The sequence below is a fragment of the Lactuca serriola genome, chromosome 6 (genome assembly GCF_051521515.1).
Source record: "Lactuca serriola cultivar US96UC23 chromosome 6, Lser_US96UC23_V15, whole genome shotgun sequence".
NCBI lineage: Eukaryota > Viridiplantae > Streptophyta > Magnoliopsida > Asterales > Asteraceae > Lactuca > Lactuca serriola.
In genome coordinates, this window is record NC_136413.1 from 46,936,989 (window position 1) to 46,945,799 (window position 8,811).

The following is an 8,811-nucleotide window of genomic DNA, read 5'->3' on the forward strand; positions in this document are numbered from 1 at the left end:
TTTTCAAATAAAATTTTCATTTTTAAAATCACATAAACTGAATATTACTTTTTCCAAAACCACTAAATGTATAAGTTGTCAAAACACAAGTCAACAATGTATGATAAAATCCTAGAATCCTCAAATCATGATCTCTTGCATGAACCCATTAAGACCTCCCAGATAACAACTTTATGACTCTAGGTCCCAAATAACATTGAGGGGGGCAACTCTAAGCTCCAAAAATGACATGGACTCAAGGGACTTCATCAATGGGACCAAAAAAGTCCATAAACTCAACCCAAAAGAGATCTAAGAAAATAACCACCAAGTTTGAGACTTTATACCTCAAATGAGAGCCAAAGGCTGATGAGATTCTGGATCTAAAAGCTCTAGCTTCTTCAATGAATCTTCAAGAGTGAGCACCTTCTTCAAAATCACCAAAACACTCTTCTAATGGTCTTCTAAGCTCCAAGAACACACAAGAAGGATTAGGGTTTCATGAAAGTTTTCCAAGGGTGAGAGGGAGGCTGGTCTTTGAGGCATTATGTTATTTATATAGTGTCAATCCCTAAAATTAGGGTTTTTCATTCTGAACCTCGTACACCCTGACTCAATCCTTGCACCTACACTGCAGGTTCTTCCTAGCTATGGCTCACGTAGACATTTTCTCCTCGGTACGCCCTGCGTATCACTCGGTACGCCCCACGTACTAGGGTTTTCTCCTAAACCCTAACTCTTCCGAATGCCATAACTCACTCGATACAGCTCCGATTTCGACCATCCACATATCCATAGAAAGGCATCGAGACGCTCAACACTATTATCAATTCATACTTACCATCAGATATCCCGAATCTGAATCCATTTCCCTTAAAGCCCGATTGACAAGTTATCAAAATACTCTTATTGCTCCAAGTCACAACTGAATACCCAAAACATCCAATATAGCCTCCACCTCCAAACAAGCCCAATAACCGACTTCATCAAGGATTCTAACCTTGCTAATACTCAAACTTTGTTCACCATTTCGAAATGAAAACGTCTTGAAAATAGGATATTACAACTCTCCTCCACTTAAATTCGATTTTGACCTTGAAATCGCTCCTTGCTAACACTCAGATAACCCCAAACAACCCGATAAGTGCAACAGAAAAATCATAACGTAACATGACCTCCCCAAGACAACCGAATCCAATAAAAACCTCCAACCCAAAGAAAAATGAACCTCAATACTTTCCCCTCATGCACTAAAAGAATGACCATGCCCAGTCAGAAATATCCTCTAATATCCATAACCATAAGCCCCAACTTCCCTTCAAATGTCCCTTCTAACACTGAGCACCAGGTCAGCTCCCGACCTAAGATTTGAACCTCTGAGGCTACCATAACACATCCGGTAATACGACTTCCCAGTCGTTCTATCCAACCAAGTTGTCTCAAGAAATCACACTGGACTCATAGTCACCAAGTTCGCTTTTCCCTAAGCGACTACTACAACCGGATTGAAGTCGCACCTTACCTCCGACCTCTGTCGTCTACTACTTGCTACTTCATGCGTGTCGTGGTTCTCCTCAAACCAACGAACCGATCCACCCATGTATAAAACATAAGATGGGAAACATCCCTACTCACAAAGAAATCCATCTGAAAACTCTGAAATCCCAACCTGCTCGTTCTCTATACAGATAGAGCCTAAACTCAACACAAGAGTCTGGCCGGAAACATAATTGGAACCACTCGTATCCAGTCTGTTACTCAACTCAAGACACGAGATCTGCGAATCCACGCATACATTACTCCTCCCTTCCTTTCGATTTGCGACAACTTCTCCCGAGCTCAATCGAGATAATACAGTTTCCTAACATCACAGAGACCCCAGTCTCACCCCTGGTCCGGCCACCAGGTTCCCACATGCTCATTTGGCAAGGCTACCCAGACCTAAGAACCCCTCCGTGTCACACCTTGACTAGTAAAGGCTATGGCTCCCCGCAGTTTTACAACACTCTCTCACTGAGTAACAAGTGCTATGGCTCCCCACAGTCTTACGATACTCTCTCTCGCTGACTCCTGAATGATACGGCTCTCCTCAGTCTTACGATACTCTCTCTCTGACTCATGTATGCTACGGCTCCCCGCAGTCATACGATACTCTCTCTCTCTGACTCATATATGCTATAGCTCCCCACAGTCATATGATTCTCTCTCTTACTGACTCGTGAATGCTATGGCTCTTTGTAGTCTTATAATATTCTCTCACTTGCCATGGGCTCACCCCATAGTTTTTCCCTAAAAATCCTAAGTGATTACTCCCACCCGGATCCGCTTACTCTCTTATCACCCCCATAATCTCATCATCAAGTCGTCATCACACTGAGTTCACTATCTCATGCTCCGCGGTCCAACATAGTTAGGTGCACACACCTACCCAGATTGTGCATCACTACTCTTGACGTAAGTTCTCTTAGACAAGGCATTTTACTCAGTACAATCACACCCTTGAATAATCGCCATTTGGTGACATTTAATTGATAGTCTCACATTTGGAAATATAGTCGCTTGATGTTCCACTTGCCAACTGACAAATCCAAGTCTCATAGTAATCCAACAATTTAGGGCATCATACTCGGATACCTCGATAAACCATCACAAAATCTCACAATGTCTTGCCACGACCACTGATCTTCTACCCACACAATTCGAACTCTTGAAGTACTCCAACTCACAATTTGAAGCACGGAGGAATCCTCCATGACTGAGAACACGTTGACGACAATCCAAATCCCTATCATCTACTGATCACGCCTATGCAAAGCTACTCCTACCGACTCAGAAGTTGATTGACAAATCAATTGTTGCCCTTCCTGGAGTACAAATAACAATCTATACACTGACATATCAATCTCTCAGCAATCAAATCTTAACCTCAGCAACCCAACTGTCTCGAAACTCAAACATCGACACACCCGAAGAAACATGAATCCTAATCGGATTCCTGCCCAACGATCACTATCTGTGAAAACACTCATTCTCTCCTAAGCATGTGCAACATGCATCATCTCGCTCTGTACATTGCCTTGACTACCACATGACCCCAATCTCATATACTCGGGCCACAGATCCCCATAACCTAAACTTCTGTACTGCAGCAGATTGAGGATCCTCCCCTCATGATACCCAGTTCTCCCCCACTTAGGGTTCGAACCATCGTCCATTGACATACCAAACAGTCCACACTACAGGCTGGCTAACCAGATGTACCATTCCCGACTCATGGAACATACCACACAACACTCGATGAACTTCCAGATAATGAGCAAATAAATCCAAGTACCCCGAATCTCAAATGGAAACCTCGGAATCCTCCCAATGTGACTGCCTCTAGTTACCCAAAATTTCGTACCAACACACCACCGGACATCTCGACTGTCCTAAATTAGTTACGACTCTTAACCCTTGCTATCGATATACAACATAGACAGCGAGGGCCACCGCCTCGATATACTCCTCTTGATTACATGGAATTGTTGCTAAAATATGCCTTATTATACTCACTAAGGCATATCCTTGTCCTCATCCATCACAATCCCCTTTGATGACTCCCTCACGATATAAGAAACACCTCACAACAGACATACCACAAAATACTCTGGTGAAAGTATCACAACTATATGCTACATCACGAGGTTTACCTCCAAACTCTTAAACTAGAAGCTTGTTATCCCTTTTGCTCCACATGGGAAATGAAAATAGTGTAGCTCTCTTCACAGAAAGTGACACCTCAACCATCAGCCAATCACTTAACCCAGACCACAATCCTCCATAAAGCATCATCTCCACTTTTCCTTGAGTCCTGCGACTCCAAATGGAACCTCACCAGTCAAACCCTTCGGGATCTAAATCAATTTTCCTCGCAAGGTACAACCCCATTGAACCGCGCCCGACATGGCCTTTTGGCCCCAAAATCTACCATATCCACTCTCAGTCTGAACAACCATAACGGGATAACTGGTAAAGATGGAAGCACACTCTGCTTCAAATCATGGTACCCGAACCATATTATTTCCTCTCAATCTGCTACTTAGAACCTATGGAATTCTCCCTGTTTCGAGTATGGGTCCTCTGCTTTCAGTAATACAGGCGCATACTACTTGCCACATTTACCCATACTTTCCACACAGATCGTCCCAGATTTCCTAAGTAGCTGCTCGACCTCCTCGATCACCCATCCCCTTACGCATGCTCGCTCTCCAGCGAGTACTCACCTCTAAAAGTGTACTCATTGCACTAAAATTACTTCTTAGGCTCTCTTAGGTTCTCACACTTCCCTGCCATCAGCTGCTGAAGAACTCCTCGTGATGCCAACCATCTACCTCCTGAATATTGTCATATTTACTCAGTAGCTGACTCCCATCATCAAGAGTTCAACAAAGCACAAAGCAAGCAACATTCGGGCATCAAATATCCTCTACAAGCACATAAAGTCACTCTAGCTTACAAATCCACTTGCTCTATCCACAACTCAAAAGGCATCACCGAGCTCAGGCAACCCTACCTTTCGTGGGTATCTAACTACTCTCTCAGTAGATTCCTCAAATGCACATCTAGGTATCTCTCCTAGATTACTCCTCTACTCAAATCTCTCTCTAAAAGATTCCTGCTAGGCACTCCTACTCAGCACATACATAGAGCAAATAGCAGATAATATCAATCAATAGCATCCCCTAGGCTAAGGCATCATGAATCAGACAACTCTAGCTCTAAATTCCTGAAATACCTAGCCTATCCTCTAGCATGCAACTCTAATACCTCATGAGTATCTCATAATATAGAAAAATAATGGTATTTTGGGAAATCACTGTTCGGGCTCTGGCTGACTGTACACACTGCTCCGTCTCATTTTCTCTTTAACCTCTTACTCGTTTTAGAAAATTCATTTCTTGTAAGAAAATTTTCTTAAATCCTTAGTTTAAGTCCATATATACCTGAGAGTACATCTGAATCCCTCAAACCATGGCTCTGATACCAACTTGTAGCACTGTAAATTTTCAAATAAAATTTTCATTTTTAAAGTCGCATAAACTCAATATCACTTTTCCCGAAAACCACTAAATGTATAAGTTGTCAAATGATAAGTCAACAATGTTTGATAAAATCCCAGAATCCTAAAATCATGATCTCTAACTGGTGTGTACAATCAAGCCGGTGCCTTCCCGCGATCCTGAAAAGTACTTGAAACACATATCACACAACATGGTAAGAACGAAGCTTAGTGAGTTCCCCAAAATACCACACACAAATAATTAGCCTCTCATGATTATATCTCAATAGCACCCTGCGGTCATGTGTCTCAGTGAAGACCCTCCGGTCTCACAGCTCGGGTCGGACCCTCCAGTTTGATATCTCAGTGAAGACCCTTCGGTCTCACAAGAACAAAGTAACTCAATAAGGCACATGAGTAATGTACAACATAAATCACAAAGACAAAATGCATGATATCACATAACTCGGTATCAGCACATAAGACCCTCCCGTCACACAATGAATACCACTCAGATAAGTATAGTGAGAAGACTCACCTCAAATGATATGCGAGAAACCCTACACTGTCGTTGTTGTTGCACACTGACTCCTGAACTGGGCCAAAACAACCCAACACTATAATCAAAGACTATACAAGGATACACCCAATACTATGCCCCCATATATGGCTTAACTAACCAGGCCCACTACTGACCCAACTCATTGGGCCCACCAAGGCCCAAGACCAAAAGGTCCACAAGGTCCACTAATGGCCCAATTTTCCAAATTGGGCCCAAACCCTTGCTTGGGCCTTACCGTAAAGCCCACGACTTAACTCTAATCCAAAACACCCTTTCTCAGATGGCCCAACTAGTCACCAGCAACCGGGCCTAAGAAGACATCCCAAACCGAATCCCAAATATGAAAACCCACTCAGACAGAGTTCACAGGGCACACTCAATGGTACGCTACGCGTACTCGCTTAATGGCTTATACGTTGTGCGTACTGGCTTGTACGCCCAACGTATGTCCCTCTTAAACTCACTTTTCCATTAATCACTTAATGCTTTAAGCCATAAGTCCAAACTACAGATCTTAGTCCCAAATCACGTTTTAACCCATAAAGTCACTGGCTTGGTGACTTTGCATGCCCTACATAAGACCAAACTCCAAAAATGGGATTCTACTTCCATGAAAATGGTCTTAACTCTTGCATGAACCTATTAAGACTTCCAAGATAACAACGTTTTGACTCTAGGTCCCAAATAACACTAAGAGGGGCAACTCTAAGCTCCAAAAACAACATGAACTCAAGGGACTTCATCAATGGGACCAAAAGAGTCCATAAACTCAACCCAAAAGAGATCTAAGAAAATAACCACCAAGTTTGAGACTTTATACCTTAAATAAGAGACAAAGGCTGATGAGGTTCTGGATCTAAAAGCTCTAGCTTCTTCAATGAATCTTCAAGAGTTAGCACCTTCTTCAAAATCACCAAAACACTCTTCTAATGGTCTTCTAAGCTCCAAGAACACACAAGAAGGGTTAGGGTTTCGTGAAAGTTATCCAAGGGTGAGAGGGAGGCTGATCTTTGAGGCATTATGTTATTTATATAGTGTCCGTCGCTAAAATTAGGGTTTTTCTTTCTGACCCTCATACGCCCCCTGTACTTTCTTGTACGCCCAGTGTACGAGGCTGCACACCCCGACTCGATCCTCGCACTTACACTGCATGTTCTTCCCAGTTATGACTCACGTAGTCATTTTCTCCTCGGTACGCCTTGCGTATCACTCAGTACGCCCTGCGTACTAGGGTTTTCTCCCAAACCCTAACTCTTCCGAATGCCATAACTCACTCGATACAACTACGATCTCGACCATCCACATATACATAGAAAGGCATCGAGACACTCAACACTATTATCAATTCATACTTACCGTCAGATATTCAAATCTGAATCCATTTCCCATAAAGCTCAATTGACAAATTATCGAAATACTCTTTTTGCTCCAAGTCACAACCTAATACCCAAAACATCCAATATAGCCTCCACCTCCAAATGAGCCCAAGAACTGACTTCATCAAGGATTCTAACCCTGCTTATACCCAAACCTTGTTCACCATTTTGAAATGAAAACGTCTTGAAAACAGGATGTTACACCAATGCATGTCTTGGACCCTTATTAGGTCAAAATGAGGTGTTTTGACCCAAAGATCCAAGCATGGCATCAAAACTCACTAATAATTCAGATCCAATGCACCACATACCCTAAATAGCATGGGGATTCATAAAGTTGCAAACTTTATGAGATCTCACCATCCAATAATCAAGAACATAAAGATTTAGGGACAAAATAGCTAGATCTAGACATGTAAAGCATAAATATTAGATCTTGAGGACTTACAAGAGTCCAAAAACGTGCTTAAAGTAGATGGGGAGATTTGCTCACCGAAATCGAGCTCAAAGATGTCTCCTTCTTCCTCAAAATACCACCAAAACACACACTAGAGGCTAGGGTTAGGGTTTTTGAACTTGAAAGGATGATGAAGGCTGGTAATAAACCTCGGAAGGACTTAGAGGGGTTTAAATACGAAGGGAAACCTAAAACAATCATGGGCTTGAGCCAGAACAACTACCATGCCGTGGCAACCCTTGACCATATCATGACAGTCCAATAAATATCTGTGTATTTTTATTCGATACCACGTCGTGGGCATCCTTGCACCTTGTTTTAGCGCAGAGTTTTCCCAAAAACTCTATATTTGGTCTCTGATAACTATAAGGATAAACTAGTCTGGAACACGGGTGTTACAATTCTCCCCCACTTAAATTTGATTTCGTCCTCGAAATCACTTCCTACTACACCCTAGGTTATTTGGTCAATACTTCCAAAATCCCGATCCGAACTAAGAAGTCAACTCATTCAGGCGATCGCCTTCCCATACTTCAATTAAAACCGAATCTTAGTAAGAATCACATACCTTGACTAATCATGAACCCTTGACCCACTAACTTTAACCAATGATGAATAACCATCACTACCCTGTCTGAAATCCAGAAATACAATAAGTTATCCGACTCCCAAAAGGGAAAAACCATCCCGGAACATACTCAATATGACTTCACTTTACAACCCAAACCATACGAACCCTTCTGACCTCGAATTATCTTTTTGATACATCTAGAAAATAGAATCTCTGACTATTCACTGTTGTTGAATCCTCCACTTGAAAACAAAGGTGACTCCCAACATGAGTCTCAGCTAAATAACCGTTGTAGTGGAACACGAACAACGTCAACATATTCCATAAAGTCTCTTAATAGCTCAAGTGCACCTCCACCTAATGTAACGCTCACAGATTCGGGCTAGTCAATTTGAACTTTCCAAGATAGATAGATTTGCTAACGGATTGCCAACAGACTTTAGCCCAACAGTCAAAATGGTAACTACTTTGAAAACAATTGTTGGAGCAGCTAAGAATGCAGAGACCCAGATAAGAAAAAATGGTCTAGGAAAAGATAAAACAGGAGAGAAGAGGAAGATTGAGGTATCCTCAAGATCTGATAAGAAAGGAAGATTCACGAAGTCTAACCTAGACGACCAAAAGTATGGAGGTAGTGGTGGAACCAAGTGGTGTGAGAAGTGCCAGAAGAAGCACTGCGGAAGATGCGATGGAGAAGTGACCTGCTATAAGTGTCGTAGGGCCGGTCACTATTCCAGAGATTGTACATTCGACAAAAAGAAGTGTTACGAATGTGGAGATGGTGGGTATATTTCAAAGAACTGCGCAAAGAAGATTGAAGCTGCA